The sequence below is a fragment of the Lathamus discolor genome, chromosome 1, assembly GCF_037157495.1.
Source record: "Lathamus discolor isolate bLatDis1 chromosome 1, bLatDis1.hap1, whole genome shotgun sequence".
NCBI lineage: Eukaryota > Metazoa > Chordata > Aves > Psittaciformes > Psittacidae > Lathamus > Lathamus discolor.
In genome coordinates this window covers 52,493,273-52,517,911 of record NC_088884.1, presented here as the reverse complement: position 1 = coordinate 52,517,911, position 24,639 = coordinate 52,493,273, and the positions used below count along the sequence as shown (strand labels likewise).

General features: G+C 38.2%; 1 protein-coding gene across 7 annotated transcripts in view; it reads left to right on the top strand.

Annotated features, from left to right (window-relative positions):
* LOC136010239 (ankyrin repeat and sterile alpha motif domain-containing protein 1B-like) overlaps positions 1 to 24,639 on the top strand; it is a 443,611-nt gene that overhangs the window by 367,472 nt on the left and 51,500 nt on the right. The gene's annotated exons all lie outside the window — the stretch shown is intronic.

The window sequence follows — 24,639 nt, the reverse complement described above, 5'->3', positions numbered from 1 at the left end:
TGGAAAGCAAGAATACTTTCATCAGGAGCACTTGGTCCATGATGAAAGTGGAAATGGTTTTCTGGATGAAGTAGATAAGAAATTGAGTGATGCTCATTTCGAACACTTTTATCCTAAACTACTGACCTCCTCTTAAGTAGGCCTGAATTTCTGTCAGCTCAGTAAGAGCCCAGGACTTTCATCTGTCTGTTTAGGATAATGCAATGTGTGTGATTATTCTACAGTTAAGAAGTTTTTGAGGGATTTATTCCGTGTGTTTGCTCTGCTGCCTGAACCATACCTATCCTAGGAGTTGATTGCAGTATTTATCAAAGCTATGGAGCCCCCATTTGAGCCATCTGTAGGTAGTGGTTGTGCCATCTGTCACTAAAGACTGCATTCCAGAGGGAGAAACAATATGCACAGACTTCGTCATGCAAAGCCTGTAAGGGATGGTCTCTGATGCTTGCTTTATCCTTGTAAGATGTGCAAGATGTAGAACTTGCAGTGTTTCACTAACTTCTGAAATTTTTATTGCAAGAGGCTTCTGAATGCCATGGTAGCCGATACTTTGTGCTCACCCGTCTCTATGCATTATGCATTTACTGAGCTCCACACATTCCTCTGGGAGGTGAACTGTGGTATCTAGCTGTTAAAGGCTGCAAGAATGTTAAATAAAATGGGCAAAACCAAGGTACAAAAGATTTCAAACTAGTACATAGCACTCGGAGATAATGGTAAGAGCCATACAAAATGAGATGCCTTTGGGTGCAAGCATATCGTTTCCTGAATATTTCTGCAATGAATGATCAAGGATTACAGCAGCAGCAGATGTTTGAGGCAGCATGATATAGATTGTGTATATTTTTGTGTTATGATTAACTGAGCCAATATCCTTGCATACTGAGAGATAGGTGACTTCAAAAAGTTTCAAGAGAACATTATGTTTCAGGAATACTTTCACTGCAGTTTTGTTACTAAGAGCAGCATTCAATGTTTTTGCATGGTGTGTAGTGATCACCTAATTTGTGATTAGCAGTAGTGATTTATGATGGAGCACTTGAAGTGGAATTTGTGTTGTCTTCAGATGTATTTCACATTGGATCTGGGGGCAGGGTGATGACCTAGACAAAACTAAATGTGAGAACAATTACCTACTAATGAAACTCTGGGTTTTCAAAACAGCAATTTTCATGACTTCATATCCTCTCTATTGCACAAGCGTATTGGCAGTCCTTGTCGCAGTGAAGGGTATGTCTTCATACTGTGTGATCATGGGGCCACAAATCCTTTTGCTGCCTTTTCAACTTGAAGTAAAGCATGGGCAAGACACATGCGGGTAACCAGAAGTACCAGAGGCTGCTGCCGAGTTTGTGTGTTCCTTGGGACAGTATCTTGTCCACACAAGTAGGGCTTGTGAGCTACCATTGTCCATTTTTGACCGACATGGTGTTGGCAATCTGTCAGAAACAGGCAAGAGATGTGAAGCAATGAAGTGGCGGGGCTTGTAGTACATACTTTTTTTCTAATATAACACAAGGAATAATTTGTACAAATGACAACCCTAAAAGGAGACATTGCATCAGTAAGAAGTTAATTCTGTGCATTGCTGTGTTAAACGGGAAAGGAACTGATTTAGCGTAAGCAAATGAACTTTTAAAAAGCCATGTAATAGCTATTCCTATTCTAACACAGATAAGATGTAGCATTAAGAGCCTGTCAGGACTTACATGTGTAATGTCTGTGTACTTACATGTGCATCAATAAAATATTCCGAGAAATGCATAGCAAGAACGTTGTATCCAGTAAGAGGTAATGCATGTTTAATCTAGACCTAGCTTCTGAAAATACTCATGAAACATGGTGGATCAAACATTTTATTTAAATACTGTATTTAAGGGCATTTGAGTGGATTATTCTTTGTTCTTTACGGATGTTCTCTCAACATGAAACCAAGGGGATATGTAAATATATAAATATATAAATTTCCTTTTTTTTTCTTTTTTTTTTTTTTTTTTTTTTGCAGTGTAGCAGGGACTTGCTCAGTTGCTAGGTAACAAGGTATTGCTTTATTTGCAGGAGCAGTAACTGAGTTGATAGTAGAGGCAATGATTTATCCAAACTGTATTAATATATACTGTAGCAGTAATAATGATTATTGAATTGCTTATTTTTATGTGTTCTGTGTCATGGAAAAAAAAAATATAATCAGTTCATTAGAATATTTCCTTCTGCTGAATATAGAAAAAACTGCTTAATTACTAAGAATGTCTATTTAGTGAAGCAGCAGAATCTGTATCGTTTATTTAGTGTTTTTTAATGAGTTATTTCAAAAACAAAACAAGGATTAACATGTTAACAAGAAAAGGGGATTTATAAGGAGGAGTAATTTCCCTAAATTGTCCATTCATATCTTTTTTTTGGCCTTTCACACAGGCTTGCTTTCCCAGCAGCAATACGTTTTCCTCCAGGGATCAAGAAAACCTGTCAGTCACCAGGGCAGAAGTTGGCTCCTTCCTAGTGGCAGGCTGCCATCTCTGCTCTGCCTCCAAGAAGACCAGCAGGTGATCCGCAGGCCACTCCACCGCCTGCTTTCTCATACAAGTCTGTAAATTCAGAATGTCAGGGTTGCCTTTAAGGGCACATGGTAGTGCCACCTGCTTCCAGTGCTGGCACGCTGGCCAGTGACTGGCTAGGTGGTGCTGGATGGTGTATCCCTGGCCAAAAATGTTATTGCCATTCATCTTGTTCAGTTTTTCCATTATCTGGGAAAGAGAAGAATACAGAGTCCTAGTGGATTCCCCATTGTCTTGATGCTCCTCTTAGCCAGGTAACACCTTCACCCCTGTCTGTTAGTGAGATGTATTAACCATGTCTCACTGCTGTTCGTGGACCTGGGAAGACTGTCTAAGTGGATGGAGTAGGATTTCTGTAGTCACACTAAAGAACAGTTGTTCTTTCAGGATAATGGAAGCTGTACTGACTTAAAAGAAAGTTGTTTTCAAAATTAGCCAGATTAGTGAATGAGCATTATGGCTAAGCATTTTTTAGCATGATTCAAGTCACCCCTGACTAAATTTTTGACACTTTTCCTCCTTGCAGGGACTTACTAATACATCAGATGTATAATTCTGGCATTTTTAGAGCAAACACTGAACTTTCCCCCACATCAATCAGTTTTTAACAGTTTCAAATCTTTTTAACCTGCAAGCTCACCTCTTGGACTCTGAACTTGGTTCTTAGACATTCACACGTTGCTTAAGAAAGCTACAGTTTACCTCCACTCAGAATTTATTCGTCATACTGGTTTTCTCATCCTGGTGGATTTACCTTTCAAAAGGCTGTTATCTATAGTCCTGATCATTTGGCTGTTTGGGTTTTTTTGTTTGTTTGTTTTGGTTTGTTGTTGGCTTTTTTTCAACAGAATTCAAGCAGAATTAAAATGGTGTTTATCAGTCTGTGATGGAGAGCAAGGTTAGTCTACAAGTGACTGTTGATGGGCAAGCAAGAACAGGATAGTATAGATAGCAAAGTTGATTTCCATGTACCTCACCTGTGCTAATGGACATTTGCAGAACTGGGTAACATGTTATGTTGCTGCTTGCAAACCTGTTTATATCTTTTATATTCTATCGTACATGACGTTATCCCTTAGACCTCTAATGACATCTGACAGAGTCATTCACAATCAGTTCATAAGTAAATAGCTGAAGGCTTGGACAGTGTATTAAGAACTAAAGTATTCCTGATCCTTTGGCTTTCATTTCAGCAAAAGAAATTAGTAGATTAAATAATTAAGAGGCAAAATGGCACTCTCGCAGTATCTGCCTTCCTGAAAAGCTACAGAAAAGAAAGAGCCAAAGCACAAGAGAGTTAAAAAGAATGTAAGTTAGAAGGCTATTCCTGTATCTATAAATTTAGAAGACTAAAAGAAATAAAGGGAAAACAGAAAGGATAGATGGGAGAAAATGGGTGCAGCAATAAAAAAAAGAGCAGCAATTATGCTTCAGCATGAGTCAAAAGGACACGAGGATGGTACTCTTTTGTGAATCATCAAAAGGAAGGTATTTGGAGCCGTTGCAGGATAAGGCCTTCAGAAGATAAAATTTTGTTGTCTAGAAGTTAGAGGAAAATCTTTATATATATATATATATAAATATATATATATATCTATTTTTATGTATTATCAACTGAAAGCTGTGCATCCAGGGTCAGTCACTACCTGTCTGCTCATCCTTGCCTCCAGTTTCAGAAGTTTCATCTCTTATGACAGCATCTGGCTGCAGCTTGTTGGTGCTTGGTGTGCAGCCGCCCCGGGTGCTTTATCTTGGATCAAGAGGATCTAGGCAGCCCTTGGATCATTATCATCACACAGAAGAATACTAACCTGGACTATAGGACTCCCTTAACTGCCCAGATTTAGTGAGCTTTGTGTAATTCATTTCACTGCTGTTTAAAATTCCCCAGTTGTAATAATCAGGCTCTGACAGAGGACAACATTTGCCCACTTGATAGTTTTGGTATTTGAACAGTCATGTTCACAAATTGGTTCTTCCCTGAACAGAAGATGTCTGTGTGGCTATTTTGATAAAAATGCTTTCCTTAGTGGATAAATAATCAAAGTACTGGATTGTTTCTAATTTCAAAATGCTTTAATATGATTGAATGGGTGTGTTAGAAGCTTAGAAATCAATCTGATGCTTGCTTGTCCTAAGCAGCAGACCTCTCTTTCCAGTCTCAGTCAAAAGAATCCTGCATAGAAATTCTGGATGTGTATGAGCAGGTGTGAGAAATCACTGAAGACAGTTGCTTAATTAATCACTGTTCTGACATATGTGTGGAATGGCATTCACTCTGCATGAACGTCATGTCATTTATGTAGACACGAATGCACAGCCTGTATTTGTTTCACTGAGAAGTGGTGTTCACCGCTGAAGAACAGAATTGAGTCTAAATTTAGTATGCTTTAACTTTTCTGATTGTAGCAAAAGAGTATCATGCTCCTTTTATTTTATGAGGAACAGTGATTAAATAGCTGCGGTTTTGTTAAAGTTAGGTAAGAAATAAGATTTGAGGTTCTTGCTCTGAGCTATAATTATTATTAACAGACATGCATTTTAGAATTTTTGGTCACTGATTTTCTTCATTAAACTTTCCTTTTGGGGAACACTTTTTAACTTAATGAAGTATGTTTTTGCAATTATGCTGTCAGCCTTTTGAACTTGATTGGGCATTTGAAGTGAAAGAATGGTTTATTTCAGAGGTATTGAGTTCCCATAACTGTCATGAAAGTAAGTAGAGGAAACCCTTTCAATACCCTTATTCTGGCACAGATATTGTGGCTTGCAGTGCCGGGGGTGGGAAAAATTGCAGGTAAGGAATAGAAGAGCCATGGTGGGAAGCTGAAATTACTAAGAGGACTGGGGAAGCTGGAAGTAGTACAGAGGAGAAAGTGGTAAAGGAAAAGGAGGAGTTCTGAGTCAAGTTCTGATTGTAGAGATGTAAGTGAAAATCCCTAGGAAAACATACTGCTATTTATGTTCCTGGTGGCACATGTCAGTCACCAGGTACCTCTTTAAAATAAGTCCCTGTGTAGTAAGTGACATACTGGTTTAAGTAAAAGCATCTGGTTGTTTGCAGGTAGCTTCTCGTAGTGCTCTCTTCATTATGCTGAATGCCCTCTGGTTCAGCACAGTGTGACTGGTAAGGGCCATGAGTACCTAGCACTCTTGTCTTCCGCCTGGGGGAAAAGTGTATTCCACAGGGTAGCTGGGTTTAGCAGAACGTTAGTTTGTGGGAAAGGGTTCCTCAGTGTACGTGTTGCTATGTAGTGGGTAGGGAAAGCAAAAGCAGAAAATCCATTTTCCTCTCAGAATGGAAGGTGGCAGAATGGCGTGATACATGGCTATGTTAAAAATTCGCTTTTGCTTTCTCTTCTCCTTTTAATCAGGTATTTTGCTGTTTTACAAGGATCAATGCTTGCTAATACTTGATTAGGCAAGCAGTACGTATTTTTATAACATTTTTTTACTTTATATTTGTGATCAGTAAATGCAATGTCACGTAATCACAACCATTTTTCACTTAAACTAGCAGTCTGTGAGGAAGAGTGTTGTGATTTTCATTAATATCATCATTAGTTTATGAGAACAAAGAGTAACAGAAGAAAACAATGTTGAACATTTGATTTTAGGCAGAGTGAAGACTGTGGACCACTTCTTACAGTGCTTGGCCAGACTGCACATAGGGTGGATGTTTTTTATGGCTCTTACTTCACCCATTCTCACTGCGTGGCTGCAGCAAGTAAAGCCAGGATAATTTTGTGAGTAAAGCATGGCATTAGTATTTAGGAGACGGGGTTTTCATTCATATTAGTATGCCAAGTTTTATCTGCAGACTTAAGTTTATCAGTTAATCACTTGTGCTTCAGTTGTTAATTTGTTAAAAGAAAATAAGAAAGAGAAATGAAGTTAGGGTTTTGATGGTGTTTTTTCTCCTCTGCATTGATAGAAACACACATATTGTTCAGTGGCTGAAGAGCTACCTTTTATCAGCAGTACAGAGTGAAGTGACCACATTGCAACAGGGAAAGTTGACTCTATAAGAATTAAAATCAATGCATTAAAAAATAGGTTAATAATCTGATGTTTATACTATGGTAGGACTCACAAGAGAACAATAAAGCTTGATCATATGCAATGTAGTATAGTGGATTAAATTTCATAATTGCTAATAATAAGTAATCCTTCTGTCTCCAGGGTATATAGAAGGTTGAAATGCAGCCAATGCATTTTCATTGTGTCAGTCTCCTTGGCAGTTCTCTATGGAAGCATGCTGATGGGCGGGAGGGAGGTTGGGAAGAGCCTGTGGGTACGTATGGTGCTGCTGACAGGTACATAAATTACACAGGTCCGCTGAAAAGTGGGTGCACAGTAGCACATGTTGTATATCTTCCTGTGGCACTCCATTGTAGCATTCTTCTGGCTCAGGGGATTCAGTTATTCAGTGCTCTCTTCCTCTTTCTTTTTCTATTGTGAGCTCATTTCACAGGAGTCTATTCTACTCTTAATGCTTCTACTTAATTTTCCTGAATACTGGAAGTATATAAAGGAATGAGAAGAGAATAGACCCCTGAGCTTGGACTGTGTTTTCACTGTGCTAAATTCCTGTTTCTAGAGCTCTCACTCTACAAAACCTGTGCTGTTGCTCTAGGATAAAATGTGTAGGTTTGGATTTCATTTTTCTAAGAAGCTGAATAATAGATGTAGAAGCGATGCATACAGCAGCATATCAGAATGGTTCTGTGCTATATTGCTGTATTTGAAAGTGAAGGTAAAAGAGCAAGTCTTTTACTCTTCTTCACATTTCTTTAATCATTTTTTAGCATGCTGTGAAGTAAAGCATACTGTGTCATATGATTTTATTCTTAAATCACATTGCTCAACTCTATTCTCATTTATCTAAGTGAAGCAGGAGGCCATGTCTGAGCACATGTACTTTGTTTCCTGTTCTCTCCAGTTCCAAACTAATTTAATGTTCGTTGTGAGGGGCTGTGTCTTCTCTCGTACTTTGCCATAGAGTGATGGAAGTCCTGGATGCCTGAGATGCAAGGACAAATATTACCAAATTGGATGCATCCAGTTCCCTTCATTTCACCATGGGCATTCTTCTTGAGACCAGGGCTGCTTTAGCACTGTGTAGGCTTCTGCTATAGTAAAACACAGGTGTTAACAAAGCAGGCTGGAAAGGCTGAGAGCTGACATTACAGGATCAAGAGCCGCTATTAGGAAAAGTTGCTATCATCTGCATCTTACTAGTATATCACTAATGTTGTGACTGGGATGAGCTGGTCTGTGGCTGTTTCTTATCACTGACATCAACAGCCTGGGAGAGGTTCCTGTAAGGTGAAGAGGAAGGGGAGACATGCCAGAACTACAGGCTGTCCCCAGCTTGTCTCAGATCTGTCTTAGTTTTAAATGCTGTATCAGTGGGTTGGGAGGAGAGGATTAGCACTAACAACAGTGACCTGAGTCTCAACAAAACCCTTTATGGAGCACAGCCAGGGAGAAATATTGCCGTACAACTTCTCACGTTCATCTTTGCATGTGGTTTTGAGGTTTACTAGTTTACACTTGGGTTGTGTCATAATTGTGTAATTGAGAGATTATTAATTGCTTTTACCTAAGTGAAAGTTAGAACATTTCATAACCCAGCACTGTAAAAAGCCAAGGATTTATTGAAGGGTAGCAAAGTGCCGTGTTTGTTTTGTCTTGGGGACTACAAGGTAAAAATAGTCAAGTTTGGAAATAAAAGGTTAAAGTAACTACAGTATGCTTGTTGCCTGCAAGTCTAATTTGGTGTCTGAAAGGCTGTCTTTCTTGCTTTTATACTGTAATAGGATTCTGCAAGCAGTATTTAGAGTAGGGCTGCTGCAGCCTGTGGAGGCTGTTCTCATGTATAGAATTTGTAAGTTCAGTTGTCATTTAATTAGCAGTTATAGATGATGAAGAGCTAGTAAACCTCAGGGCTTCAAACATCGTAGGAAAATTAAGATTGGGGGGTGTCTCCCCGACCTTCCCAATATGGTAATTCAGAGCTTTCTATGCGGTCATGGGACATGTGCATTTGCCTTCCTAACAAAAGCTGAGATTCAAAAGTTTGTGGTTTTGGGAGGAAGTTGGAATTTGGTGAGACTCATGATGAAATTACAAGAGTGAGAGACAATATAAACAGTATCTACTTACTCTCACCAGAAATATGCCATCTCTGAAATGGAAATGAAAAGTAAACCTAGGGTTTTTTTCCTAGCCATGAGTCTAAGCAGCTATGAGACTGAATATATTTGTATAGTAGGTTTGCTGAATAAGAAAACACTATTTTTACACAGTCAGCGCTCATTCTAGCATTTCATTTTAACTGTACCCGTCCTTTTCAGTTCTGCAATGCAGTAATCCCTATTTTATTGGAATACAGCATGTCCAAGTGAGACACTGGCTTCATTGCAGTCAGTGGTATTTTGCCACTAAAATCAAGAAAACCAGATTCTCATCCTCACAACCAGTAAGTGGTGTTTGAAACAGACTTTCACTGGCATTAGATCATTGCACGCAGGTAATTTTTAAACATGTGGAAAATATTTTAGATACTGTCAATGCCCTAATGTGTGTATGCTTGATCAAGTTATTAAACAGCTGATATTCAGTGTACATTGAGAAATAAAAGCAAATCAAGTGTTCCTTTGGCAACAAGGCACCTTGGCCCAAGAACGTAAGCGTAAATCTAGACAACAGATAAAGTGTTAGCTAGGAACTAAATGTGAGCAATTTCAGTAGGGAATGTAGGTTGTGCAGCCCCAGATATCTAGCATTCTGGTACTTGTGGCAAGCTGAGAAATGGGTTCTGCTTCCCTGGACAAGTACATAGGTCCACAGGCAAGGGCAAACAAGCAAACAAACAAAAATGCATTTTTATTCTGCTTGGAGGATTTTGTTGTTAATATTTAAGTAAATGAAATGTGTGACCTATTGAATTATTTTCCTAACCATTTATCTAACTTTAAATTGCATGAAAAATTCAATACCACTAACATAGCAAAAATGCCTTGAATGTTCTGTATTCACTGAGTGCATAATAATCTGCAGTGTACAGATAACTTTTCAGTTTGCTGCACCGAGATTTAGCTGTCAACTTTGAGCTAAGTTAAAATAATGATATACATTTTCCCATTTAATTTTAGATCCTATTTTTCAGTATGTGGGTCAGTTCCTTAATTCAGACCTGTATTAGTCTTGTTACACAAAGCAGGTTTAGAACTAGGATCAGGTCTTCCATGTTCTCATTTCTTTAAAATAGTGAACTGTAAAGGAGATGTTTATATCTAGAAATGTAGATGTGTCAAATGACAGTTACTGTCTTCTTGCAATCTGCACAACCAAAGTTATATTTACCCTCTGAAACTATTTTTGTTTTTACTAGTGACTCTTATTTAAACTCCATATTCATGCTTCCACGTACTTGCACACCAAATACTTGGAATCAGCTCAATGAATCATACCAATTCAAGTTTTATTATACTCTCCATTTTATACCTTAAAACTACACATTTACAAGGAGGTTGGGCTGGAAGATTTGTCAACACAGGTCACTAGAAGGTGTCACTGAGGGATACCAGGCTAGGTCTTGTCCATAGAACACTCTAAATACAGAGTTACTGTAGTATTCATATGCAGAATTTCCTCTTGCAGGATTTGTTAACGTACATTTTATTATTCCAAGCACAGAATAAAATTGTGGTTGAAGTTAAAAGAACGAGTGACTGCCCCTGCACTATTAGAAGCCTATATAATGTATTCTAGGTATACATCACATGGCCTTTAAGCTTAACGGGTGGTATGAAGTGGTGAGCTGCTAGGTAAATATTACCCTGATTTTGAGAGATACATGGGGGGGGGGAGGGGCTGAAGCTAGTGAAGGCTTTTGGATTTTTAGTGTCTATTGAAGAGTAATTCCATGCAGATCTTACGGTAGACACACTTCGTTGTGCTTGTCAATTGTTTCACAGCTTTACACATATTTTAAATGAGATAGCTGGACTATGCTGCTCCAGCATTTAAATGAAGCCAAATTAGTATTCTGTCAGCAAGCAGAAGGGGGTTTTTATACTAGAAAGGTGTAGGAGGAAGATGGATAATGACGGGTGAAACTTGCTGATACAAACACATGCCATGTTTTCTTAAAAATATGAAATTCTAAACCACTGAAGCTTGCATATTGTTAAAACTGACCCTAGGTGATTTTAACATATATGCCAGTTCCTGGGGGCATCCACAAATTATTAGCAAAATAATACAATGGTAACACAAAGAAGTAAATTTTGGTATTTTCTAAGTATTTCTCACTTCATGACACTGCAATCATTTTCAATTTACACAGTAAGAAAATGTATGCAATGAAGAGATGTCATGAAATTTTAAATAGCTAAACATTAGATGCACATTTTTTAAGAAATCCATAGCAGGCACCCATGTTCACAAAATCCCTTCTTTCTTCAAAATATTATTGAATAGCCATTCTGAAAAATGTTTCCTATTGGTAAAACATTTTCATGATAAAACATAAAAAAATTTCTCTCTGTGTTTTATCTCAATATAGAATTAAACCATCATACTATGCCTGGTAGTATACTAAGTTGTGCTAGGTCACAGCTGATGAAGCAAGCTGGTTGCAGTGCTCCTAGCAGCACCACTTGTGCAGAAGACTCACTGTACAGACTATGAAAGAATAGAAATGTATGTGGGTGTTTGTTCTCTTCATTTCAACGATATCCTAGAGGTGCAAAATAAGGACAGAGATTGCTGAAGAATGAGGCAGTCTTCTTCTGCAAGCTTGGGTGGTTATAGCATAAATGACATGTATAATAGACATTGAACATACTTTAAAAAATGTTTGTTACACGGTTATTTCACTGCTTATGGAGGAAAGCAGATACCATGAAATCAAATCTGATTTTATTATTAATCCAACATCTTCCTTTCAGTTTTTCCATGGACTTTTTACCTTACTTGTTCATCAGTTTTAGCTTGTTCCTTTGTTGTTTCGCCCTGTCACCGCTGTAGCGGTCTGCTGGGCAAGGTTGGAGTATGGTTGCAAATGCAGATTAAAGTGCTGAGCTGAGTGAAGGGCACTAAAGAAATGCAGGAGACCTGGAGCAAAGGTACAACAGGGAAAGGAATTTGGGGCCTGTTGAACTGAGAATAAGATGTTAGAGGAAGGGAGGAGGTTGACAAATGAGAGAGAAGGAAGTTGAGTTTGTAAAGAAGAAAATAGGAAAGTTATCTGAGCAACCAGAAGAGACAAATAATGTAATCTACTCTGGTTTACCACAAATGCCTTGTGGATGTCACCTACTGATATTTTTCAGATAATTATCTTTTAATTTTATTATAAAATGTAAATCCTTCCATTAGCTATTTTTCATTTTATTACTATAATGACCTATTTTCTGATCTTCCTTGTTCTCATGTTCTTCTCTTGTCTTATACATTCTTTTCAAATTTCTGGCACTCATTTTCTCTCTGATGGGTTCCAAATTCCCATTTTACCTTATTTTTCCAGTGTGCGTTGGTTGTATCTGCAATTAAGAAGTTGATTAATAAAATTTAACATTTGCATTTTAAGTTCTCAACAGATACAATTCCTTGTACAGTTAGGACTTAATTGTATCTCGTGGTGCTTCTCACTGTCTTTTGATTAATGATATACACTTAGTGTTTTGTCATTTATTTGCTTTCCCCATTACTCCCTCACCACAGAGGAATCCCTGGCCTGTCTGAGGTCTTAGTTTACACTGATCTGTAACACAAATGTAGATTGTAATGCTATATAGTTGGAGCTGTCTCTGAAGGTGTTCAGTGCTGCCTGTGTCCGTCCTAGCAACGAAGCATGACCCTGAGCAGCACTGGCTTGCAGCAGTTGGACTGCAGGATGGCTGCAAAGAAGCCCCAATGGGAAGGGCGCACCCTGATGGTGGCAGGGATATAAGTGTATTAAAGCATCCTACTGTGCTTCAAACTCCTTTATCACATGGACTCCCAGCAGGCCAGTTTTGAACTGATGCTTCTGTGTCAATCCCCAGAGGGCTTTGGAAGCAGAGAGCTATTTTCTGAGAATACATTTCATAATTTCAGTATGCTAGTGTGTGCACCATGCTCTGCTCCCTCTCTTTTCAGAACTGAAATACATAATCTTATCTCCTGGGCAGCTCTGAAGTGCCAGGATATTTAGTGTTTTCTTTTAAAATGTTTTGTTAACTTTACATGTAATTCTAAATCTTCAAGAGTGAAGAATCTAGGTAATTTTCACCAGCCCATCCATGCTGCGCTTTGATGGGAAAACGGGGATGCACTGCTCTCATGCTAGTTCTGTCCTCTGGGCTCACTGCCAGGGAGGGCATTCAAGTCCCATGGGGCTCAGTGGGAACATCAGCACTTCGTAAGTCCCTTGTGATAGGTGTTAATTCAGAAAAGATCAGCTGTATCTTGGACCAAATCAGGGTGAAACGCAGAATGATTTCCTGAAGATTAAGAAATTGCCTGAAGCTGAGTAAGCCCATTGTATGTGATACAGAAACATAACATTTCAAAAGCATATTTTAACCTTTTCCATAAGTATTCTTCATTTCTACTAGTAAAGTAACACAGTAATTTACTTTCAATTCTGTGCAAAAATTTTGTTTACTTACGCTGTTAAGTATCTCTGAGAAATCTGATAAGAAAATATGAACACAAATCATGAAAAGAAAATGTTTTATGATTCAAAGGTTCATATTAGAGCAGAAACAAGTAAGCTTGAATGTCAGAGTTCTTAAAATGAGAAAAGCCTTACACTTTTCTGCATTCAGATCTGGATTACAAATACAGGGAGAACTGAAAAACCCCACATGTACTTGAATAGTAGTTTCTAAAACTATACTTACTTAACAGTGACCAAATTTACACTTACTTATTCATTTGAAAACCCCAAAACATTATTTAATTTGTTAGTACAGAAATACATTCTAAGTCTAAGTTATATGAAGATAACTCAAGTGGTTACATATGAGAACATAGCAAATATGTAATGTAAGTTACATTATCATCTAATCATCCATAATAAGAGGGTTTTTTTCTCTTGCCATTCATGTAAATCTACTCTTCTGATTTATAATTAGTCATAGTTCATGTGGTGATTGGGTGTAAAATGTTCATGACAAGATTTCTTATGTTACAGTGAGTTAATGTGATCTGTACTGCAGTGCATGTTTGTGACAGGACAATGTAGAAACTTGGTTTCACAATACTACTTCTGGCTATACATTACAGTATTATACCTAATACTATATATTAATAGATATAAATATACATGTAAAATAATCTCTTTCTGGTTTAACATTTGAAGCTCTAGTAAAATTAAAGGTCTACAAACTTGTTGTCCAACACAGATGTGGTTTTTCATAGCATTAGTTCTGATCCAGAGGGTGAATATTTAACTTCATAGTAACATTTGTAGATTAGGATTAAAGAGATTATGATCTTTGTAATGCATAAATGGGCAGGATCAATTATATAAGATTTAATTGAAGAAATGTGAAAGATTTATTTTGGAAGCACAGATCACGTGAGAGAATATAACAAACTCTGACTGTTCTACTGGACAGCAATACTGGGGGAATAATCTGAGCAGGAGTAGTAAAGCTACTGGGTATTAGACTGAACATCAGACAACAGCATAGCACAAAAAAAGGGCAATGATATATGAATGTTCTGCATACTAACAAGAGGAGTGTTTATAAAAGCTTGTAGATTTCTGTCCCAGGGAGTGGTCTCCTTTGTGTTTCAGCTGGGATAATGGGTTTATATGTTGGATTCCTTATGACCAGGTAAAACAAATTGAAGAGCAGGAGTTATTCTTGGTATAAGAATTTTGCAAAATTGCATGTATGTTAAGGTCAATAACTTGCAAAAGACAAGAAAACTGTTCTTTGGTTTTATTTTTTTGTTTGGGTTTTCTTTTTAAGCAAAAGTTTTACATATTTATATTACTTTTTAGATTAGGAGAAGAGGAATTGTTTCTGCTCATGGTATATGTTAGAAATAATGGCTAGTGTAACGGGCATGTTTCTTCTAGGAGGAACAAGACTGAGGGCAAACTTAAGTTTCTGCCAACATGTAAGCTGATGTTAGAAAGGAAATAATGGTGAATTATTTTCATAACTACATGAGGACAGCAATGTTAGAGAAGAGAAAATTCAGGTTGAATATTAACAAAAAAAATCAAAAATCATTTGATTAAGGATATTTGCTAAATAACTATTTAGAATTATAAAAGTAATGACTAGACATTGGGGAGATTCTTGAAACATTGAGAGGTTTAGGAATCATTATAGACAAGATTTGGGGGCTCTGACTTCTTGCAGTGTGGGGCTGCTGCCCTGTAGTTAGCTGCATTCATGGTTCTGCTACGTCATCTTTGTGACTAGCCCCCTCACGTAGCACTCTGCAAAACAAGGACTGCCGGTGTTACTACTACTGATGGGAAAAATGGGTAATGAACTCCTTGGCACTGCCTTTCTTTCTTTCAGCTTCATTGCATGGGTTGGATGGGCCTAAGATGAAAAATAAGAAAAGCAAAGCCACAGTGTGGAGATCATGTTTATCCTCTTTTTGATACTCCCTTTGCAGAGAGCTTCCCTTTTTCAGGAACTTTTGATAAGGCTGGAGAAAAGGAGAGAAAGAGTAGAGGTGAAGAAAACACACTACACTACACTGTACAAGGAGTCCTGTGCAGCCCTTCTCACTGGGAAAATTCAAATGGAATTTATAACAAGAAAGCCTTTCCCATGATAACCCATTCCTTGGTGGGTTTTGCCAGAGTTCTTCATTAACAATGTATCTGTCCAAACCCTGGAATTCAAAAAGATACACTCATCTATATTCTTTTTAATTTATAATGCAACTTTAAGGGCAGCAAGTTTGAGATGACCAAAGCTTTGCTGTTTTTCACTGTTAACATGAAGTTCAGTTTGTCTTTTTTTCAGCCGTAGTACAAAATCAGCCGCCTGTTTGGAGAGCTCTTCAGTACAGCTTGCCCACTCGCTTTGTTCTAATTTGGTTATGTACAAAAATGTTTCTTCCTTAAGCCAGACTAATGTTGAATGTTTAATGAAGGAATCTGCATAAGAAGATGTGTATGATCTGAACGGCCTTGCAGTTTCAATTTCTCTGAAATTGTGCAGACAGTAATCTTTTACATTGGAATTTGTTGTGGTGTTCAGAGCCACAAGGAAAGAACCTACTTGAGCTATTGACAGACGAATATTTTGGCACTTTATTTGTATCTTTTTGTAACCCCACTTTTTGATGGTGTTCCTTCCTGCTCTTACCTCAAGGCATGAAAGAAAAAGATATTTTGAGAAATGCTTTTGCTGTCCCCTTGCTGCCCCTGGCAGAGTTAATCCAGCCATCCTGCTGTGCTTATAGAGCCTGTTCTCTCCCACCCACAGTGCTTCCTCCTCACAGATTAAGAGTCAAAGTACAGCATGATGCCGGCTCTGCCTATGATGTATGATTCTGCTCTGCCATGGTCACCATTGCTTTTTTTAAGGTAATAGCATTGCTACTGTAGTGATAGCATAAAGGGTATGAATGAAGCAAGGATATACGGAAGAACTAATAGGGGTTTTTGAGCCATACCAAGTGGCTGGAAAGTGGACAAGATTAGGAGTTCAGAATCTGACAAACATCCTCGCAGTCCCAACCTAATGTTGGTTAGAAAAATTGCCCTTAATTTATTTTAGTTATGCTAATCAATAAGACTAGCTGAAAGAAACAGTAGATTACTATAGATGCAGTTGAGATTAATTGGTGTATTTTACACACATGGTAGCTTCCTCCAGTTGTTAAAGGATGAGATTGATGATGGGGGAAGAGGGGCTGAAACCTGAGGAGAGAGACTGGTGCCATTTGTTTCAAGACGTGATTTTTTTTCTAGAACCTGTAGTAATTGTTTTAATGAGTTTAATTGTGTAGTTGTTTAATGAGCAAAGATTGCAAGCCAGGATAGTGTAAGACAACTGGGAAAATAAATTGATGGAGAAATTTTATTATTTTTATGCTAAGGTTGTATATCATGCCATGTGCTATACTGAGATTGTCAGTCATTCAAAGTTTATTCTTTTGTGGAGTGCCCTTGCTGAAAGAAAAGTAATGGAATTGGTCAGCTGGCTGTTGCTGCAGAGCAGATAGAGTGGTAATTGAAGACCCTCTTTACATCACATCACATACGTAGGTGTTTATTTCCTGTAAGTAATGAAATTACAATCTTGAGAGAGGTGACATCCATGGACTGCATAACACATGGTACCCAGAATAGAGTCAACGGCACCTATACTAGCACATCACAAAATGTGTTTTACTTCATGCAGTGTGCCAAATGCTGTCAAAGAAAGGCATGGCTGAGGCAAAGTAGCCCCTCTGCAGTAGTGTCATGGTTTAGCCCCAGCTGGCAACTAAGTACCACACAGGTACTTGCTCACTCCCTCTGTTCCCTCCCCCAGTGGGATGGGGAGGAGAACTGGAAAAAGGTAAAACCCATGGGTTAAGATAGGAACATTTTCAATAACTGAAATAAAGTAAAATATAATAGTAATAATAATAGAGAAAAGAGGGAGAGGAATAAAACCCAAGAAACATAAGTGATGCACAGAACAGCACTCACCGCCCGCTGACTGGCCCAGCCTGTCCTGAGGAGTGATCAGCAGCATCCAGCCAACATCTCGCCAGCTGATATACTGGACAGGATGTTCTATGGTATGGAATATACCTTTGGCTAGTTTGGGTCAGCTGTCTTGGCTGTGCTCCCTCACAGCTTCTTTGGCAGCCCCTCACTGGCAGACTATGAGAAACTGAAAAGTCCTTGATTTAGGGTAATCTCAATTTTGCAACAACTAAAACGTCCCTGTGCTCTCAACATTATTCTCAGACTAAAGCCAAAACACAGCACTGTACAAGCTACTAGGAAGAAAATTAACTCTATCCCCACTGAAACCAGGGCAAGTAGTGTGAATCCACACTGATTACTGATAAGACAGAAACAGTTGTGAGAAGAAAAACATTTTTCATTAAATGGCTACCCTATCTCTGCCAGGTTTGCTCCAGTCCTTGGGGAGAAAATGGTAGACACCTGACAGACAAACTAGAAAACTAGTAACTGCTGAATACTAAAAACCATAGGCCCAAAGACCGTAGTTTCTTTCTAAATGTTGGTGTTCGGGTTCTTTACAGATTTACTTTTTTATGCCCTCTTCTTTTGGGCGTCCAGTGTAAAAGGAGCTGCAGTTTCACTGGTGGATGCATCTCCTGTTTGGTTTGCAGTGCTGTAAGCACAAGCAGCTGTTAAAAATGAGATTTCCATCCCTTCCTCTTTCCCCTGTCCTTCGCCATACTTTCCTGCCCATTTACTTATGCCAGTATTAGCTTTCTGTGGCCAAGTAAGGAAGCAGATGAGGAGCTTCCTTACACAGGCCCTACAGAGAACTGCTCCCTGTCCTCCTCCCAAGTCTCTTTTCAAGGTGGATGGGATCCTTGGAGCAAGATCCCTGGGAGGTTGCTCTGCTGAAGCTGCTCCTGCCATGCAGCCCAGCATCCCTCCTGTCTGAGCAAATCCTGGTGTTTTCTTCTGCAGATCTTCTAAGGAAGCATTTCCATGCAGTTTTCACAAGACTTATGGGACAATTAACCTATACTTTGGCAGTGAATCGGGATTGGTTGTGTCCTTAGATCATGCTATCAGTTCATACTAGTATAGTATTTACATAGCCAGTGATGGCTTTTGTAGCAAAGGCTGAAAACACTTTTCACATTTTTATCTTTATGATACTTTTACAGTTCTTCCCTTAAAATAGAGGATAAATATTAATGCTAGCAGTAGAATAGTAATACATGATCAAGTTTGTAACTCTGGAATGTTTAATACTTAAGGGGATAAGCGTATTTTGGATTGCTGTGTGTGGTGTCTTGTGCCAATCATTCCATAGCACAGCCTGAATGCAAGCCGTAGTTAGCTTCTGGGTGTAGAATTGGCTTGAACTAGATATTCAAGGGTGGAGCCCATGCTTTCAATGTGAATGTTTTACACTACAGAAAAATAATTTTACTAAACTGAAAATACTTTAGTGCAATAATAATTAGGTCTATTGTGCATACAGCTAGTAACTGGCAAATATACTAGTAAACTGAATGTGTTCAGACTAACATCTGACATTTGTTCTGATCCTTGGTCCAGGTTCTCCTGTCCCGTATTTAGCTTTTCTTTCTGTATTTTTCCTGCAGTCATTATGTATCTAAAAGATGTTGACAATTTAAAAAAGCAATGCATAGAAGGACCTCTGTTAAATTCTAGTATTAGAAGGAGATATTTCATGCCTCCCTAGGCTTTTCATAATTTTTACTGCCTTTTTTATCAGACTATATAATTACATGATATAGAAATAATTCTGAATCCTAATATATTAAAATCTGTATAATTAACTGATCTTATTCTCATATGACAGAGCTTACCTTTTTATGACTGCATTGGTTATAACTGTGAGCTACATTAATGTGCATTTTTACTCCAAGCAGTGAATGGCTGTTTGCTTCTTCTGATGTGAAATCATTCATTATAGTATGGTATTACAAGGCTTTAGAAAAAAAAAAAAGGCTATTTATTTAGTAGACAAATGTCCCACTCTTTAAAAGGCCTTGAACGTTGTTTATTTTTTTCCCTTTTCCTTGGAATTAAATCCGTGATGAAATTTAATCAAGATCAGAGAAAGGATCAATGTTAGAGCTGTTAAAATTTTCTATGGAGATTTGTGTCTCCTGTTGTTGTACACGCTGTACTTCACACTTGTATACAGATTAATGTGCTTTGCTGATAATTGTGTATTAAAACCAGATAAATAAATGATTAGCTCATTATGAAATGTTTTGTAGTACCAGAAACTTTAATTAAAATTCATTTGCTGTGTATGCAATCCTGCAAAATGCTATGGGATAACATATTGCCACTGCTATTGCTCTCTCATAGTGCTGTATGATTAACATTGAAGACCTCACGAAGCTTGGTCAGTAATAATACTCCTGATGTCTGTGACCACACATTTCCAAACCTGATCTGAACCAGTGACTAGATCTGTCATTAGCTCAACAGACAGGTGGAAATGTATGTCATCAGTGGAGGGAACAGTCTAAAAAGTCTATCCACTAGGACTCAATTTGGAAACGTACTCCACCTTTCAAACTGCCCAATATTTTCTCCACTTGCTGCCTGTGAAAACAGAAGAAATGTTTTCACTTTATGTACAGACCTGCTTAGTGCTTGCTATTTTTCACATAGGTAATGTTTTCAGCCTTATCTCTCAGAATACATAAGCATTATTGTAATAATCTTTGAGTTTGTATGTATAACAGACTTTAAGGATTTCTGATTTATGGGGTATTGAGCCTTGTGTAATAAAAATGCACATATGTAATATTTGTCATTACATCTGAGACTTGCAAAATCATTAAACTGTGATTTATTTTTCCAATTTATTTTTTTAAAGGCCATGGATTTAACTTCTTTTTTTATTAAAAATTTGTTTTTAAATAGCGGTTCAGCATGTAGCCTGTGACACATCCTCAGAAGGTAACGTGGCCAGGCCTTATTTCATTGTGTTTTCCTGATTTTTCTTAATGAAAAATTAAATTAATATTTCTCCACTGAAATATTGAGGGTTATCAATTGCAAGCACAAAATTACCGTTACATTTTTTTTTTCCTCTTTAGTGGAGCTAAAAGTACTAGCACCTGATATTTTCAGTCAGCCAATTCTTAAACTAATGAGAAATTGGAAAACAGTTTCCTTTTTGGAAAACAAAACATGATAAAAATAAGAACTTCTGCAAAAAAATAATAAATTCTAACCCACACGAATGTGACCTGGGATGGTAAGGGCTGAACAGCATTGTAACACCACTGCTGTGACAGCATGTAATGTGCAGCAGTGCAGCTCAGAGTGTAACAACCTGGGATTAAAAATTACTCTTACTTGGAGAATACTCTTGCCTTTGACTTCGTGGTACCATTAAACTGGAGATCTGGAACTAAATTATATATCTGGTGTGGGGGAACACACCAAACAAACATCAGTTCCTCATGATAATGTATAGAAATGGGGCTTACTAGGCAGCCATCTGTCTTTGTGAAATGCTGTCATCAAGACAACAGACATCTGTTTCCAGTTGGGTAATTAATTCAGGGCAGTAATGGTGCGTATTTCATATCATTATGATATGAAATTGTAAGTCTCTTGCAAGACTCTTTGTAGGCATAAGAAACAATTGGTTCCACTGCAGTTGTGGAAACCAGGTAAGTCTTGCATCTAGCACAGTTGGAGCAAGTCTCTGACCTGCAGGGTCCTTTGGAGCCTCTCTGTTTTCCTGTGCCTGTGCTTTGCTGCGAAGTCAGGGCTCTATAGGAAAATCCCTGGCCTGATAAAAATGGCAACAGTTTATGATAATTTAGGGTTGGAAGGAATCAGTAGCTGCAGTCAGGATGAGAAAGAGCATAAAGTATCCGTATGTGAAAAATTCAACAGATGTTTAATATGGTTTGGACTGGATTTGGCTGTGTCTGGTAAGCCACTGGGCATTCAACATCACAGCTGACTCAGGCATATTTATCTTTCAAAATATCCCAACTATTACAGTATGTAAACTTGGTCAGTATGTGGGGCGTAGGGTTTTTTTTTTATTTTAATTGTTTATCACTGACAGCAGTTCTGTGGATAGGATTTGTAAACATTTTGTACAGTTGTCCATGCTGGGAATTTATATAGCAAGTGTATTTAATCCTTTCTCAAATTTTCGGTTACACCAACTCTGATGATCAGGCGAGGTGCACTGGTTGGTCTGGGCTCACTTCCTGTGTATTCTGGGCAGTGCTGTGCTTTAGGATAAAGCCCTGTGGGGTGTCATTGTGGCAGCAAAGTAGGACTAATCAATGTATCCTTCACCCACAGTTCCAAATAGCCTGGAATTTATTCCTGTATGATCAGCAGTAAAATGGTTAATAAAATTGAATTTAGCTAGCATTTTGGGCTCTTTGCTTGCAGAAATAGGAAGATCACACCTTGTTGGCATGTATTTGCTGTTTTTTGCTTCTTAAATTCTGAATTGTCTGATGCTGCTAGCAGAGAATCACTAGTACTATTCTTATCACTGTCTAGTTTGTGGCTAGTTCCCAGTGTCTGATGGCTGCTACACGTTTAGTCCAGACCACTTGCACTTTTATGGTTCTCCTGTTAGCCCATACAGCTAACTTTTCAGGTTATCCCAAAAGAAAGAAAATTTGTTACTTGAATTTCAGTAATCTTTAAAATATTGATTTTAAAGGGGGAGGGAGGAGGGGAGTAGAAAAATTGTAAAAATACAGTATTGGATCATATTGTTCAATCAGAAGAAAAGATCAGGCGGAAGACTTGCAGAAATAATGCTTAGTTTTAGATGGAATAACTTGTTAATTCCAGCATCTGCACATACACAGTCATCAGGGACTTACTGGACTACATGTGTTTGTTTTTTAAAACATCTGTCAACTAAGAAATCTAAATGCAAAGTGTAACATTGGTTACGTTTGTGGATTCCTTACATTTCCTAGTGGAATTTCATTTTGCATGCTAATAATTGGAGAATATGGATGTAAAAATATTACTGGGTTTGTGAACATGTGTCATTTCTTTGGACAAATGACTTGCCCTATTCTCCTTTAATTGTATTACAGCACCAAATGTAAGCGAATGTATGTGATGGAGTTGTATTATTTTTGTCTCAGGTATCCTACTGTTGGTGTGGAAAGTGGCATGTCATGTAAATGCCTTTTTTTTTGTCCCAGTAACAGAATCACAGGTTGTGGAGGGCCTTAGGCTACACTGAATAGTTTCTTGACATGTTGTAGCTGATTCCTGCGGCAACACTGCAAAGCTCATTTCACAAATGAATGCTTCGCTACAAAGCAGAAGTGAGCTGTATTGGCTGCCACTATAGTTCAGTGTTAACTGTGTTCACTGTTATCAGGTATGTAGAAAATATTCCTGGGGAAGTAACCTGTGGGCTAAAGAAGTATAAGACTTCTAATGGTTACCTGATACACAGGATTATCATATTTCTAAGATACTGCTTTAGGCAACTTTACCATTGCACTCTGTTGACCTATATTTGTGATATTTGACATTTTGCATAAATATTGTCAAGGGTAATCCATCACAGAACAAGTTTTCAGAGTTTCAGGGTGTTTGTTAAACTCTGATAACTAAAATATAGAAGTGTTTCAGAAAACAGTATTTTATATTTGTAAGTTGTGAAACAGGTTTTCTAAGTAAGAAAATTACTAGGGAGTCCATTTCCAGAAGAATACAGCCATCCTCAGTTAACAAGAGTATGTGGTGCAGATAGGACTGGGCTACAGCTCCCTGTTGGCTGAGGACCATATGTTTCTGTAGGTTGCATCTTTAAATCCCTACCACTTCAGATTTGGGGTGACCACTATTTTAATGGAAAAACTACATGTTGAATAAGCTTAGCAGTGCTTATGGTGTTTAAAGATCTGTATTGCTTTCAAATTGAGCACAGTTTTTGAAATAATATAGCCATTTAGACCCATCTGCTGACCTCTCATGTGCAAAGTCCCTCAATACTTCTGTCCTTTGCTCTCCTGTTCAACAGCTCTGTTAAGTCAAAGAGAATTGCTTTGTGTGGTTTGATACGGCTAATAAGGCAGCCAGAGCACCAAGGAGCTCGAAACAACGTGAGAACTGTAGCTTGACTTAAAAATCTCTGGATAAATGTTCTTGATGATTGGGAAGGACTGAGAAATAAGCAAGTTCATTGAAATGCATTGCCTGAGTAATGCTTAAAGCGGCTGTAGTTCATTCCCGTGTTTCATATAGTTAAATACGGAGACAAACTGTGCACCCTTGTGTTTAACATTCAATGTAAACTAAATACATAACTGTCTCCTGCATGCCTCTGGCATTTTTGTGTGTGCTGCGCTGTCTCAGCTTCACTTGTGCTTCTCCAGATTTAGACTAATAAGGAAGCACACAGCAGGCTTGTGGGACTCTGTGGCTTGGGTCTGCAACAGCCCAGTAAGCTGCCTCTCCAAGGAAGGCCTCAATCTCTTTCATGTCATAGCCCATTACTTAATAGATGCAGGCAGACAAGATGTTCTTTATGTTCAACAGTATCAGATAGTACAGAAGCATCCAACAGAGGAAGTGTGGACCAATTCACATGTCTATGGATGAGCAGGATTTCACCCACCATAATAATGACAGCATGTTGCTCCACTGTATCCTGAGATAGTGGATCTAAGAGATGTCGTAGAGGAGTTGTTGGGGTTTAGGTTCTGTTTGTTCTCATGAATGGTAGCTCTTAGTGGTACTGCTTAAACTGAGATAATTGTTCACTTAAAGAGCGTTTTCAGGGCTTCTTGGAGAATATTACTTTTTCTGGGTTGAGTGAGAAATTCCTCTCTACTGAAGGGTGTTGACACATGGTGGTCCTAAATATAGTGGGAAGTACTGTCTTCTGAGTGGGAATGGAGGCAGCTCTGGTGTATGAAACCATATATACAGTCTGGAAGAGTTACATGAGGACACGACTCTGCAGAGCAGGGGTTTGCTTCTACAATTAGGGCATTGTAACCATGAAAGAATAGCAACAAATATGATTTTCTTTTTCGTTAATGTTTGATTTTCCAACTTGCTGCTTCTGTCCTCTCTGTTTTCCTGAGAGCAGTTGTGGTTTTGTATGTGGCAGGGACACAAAGAGATACAAGTGGGGAGTGGTTGCAGTAAATTCAGTACACCTTTTTGTCAGTGTTCTTGGAGTTTGGACAAGCACAATGTATTTGAATCTGTCCATTGACAGTCACATTTGTGTGCAACAGAGATTTTTTTCATCGCATCTGATAAAAGTAATACACCTCCAGGACGAAGTTTGTACATCCTGTGTTTCTTATGCAAGGATGATTCTACATGATAATTCAAACTGTATGTGTCATTCAGAGATTACCTGTGAAAGGCATGGTGAATTGAATTAGA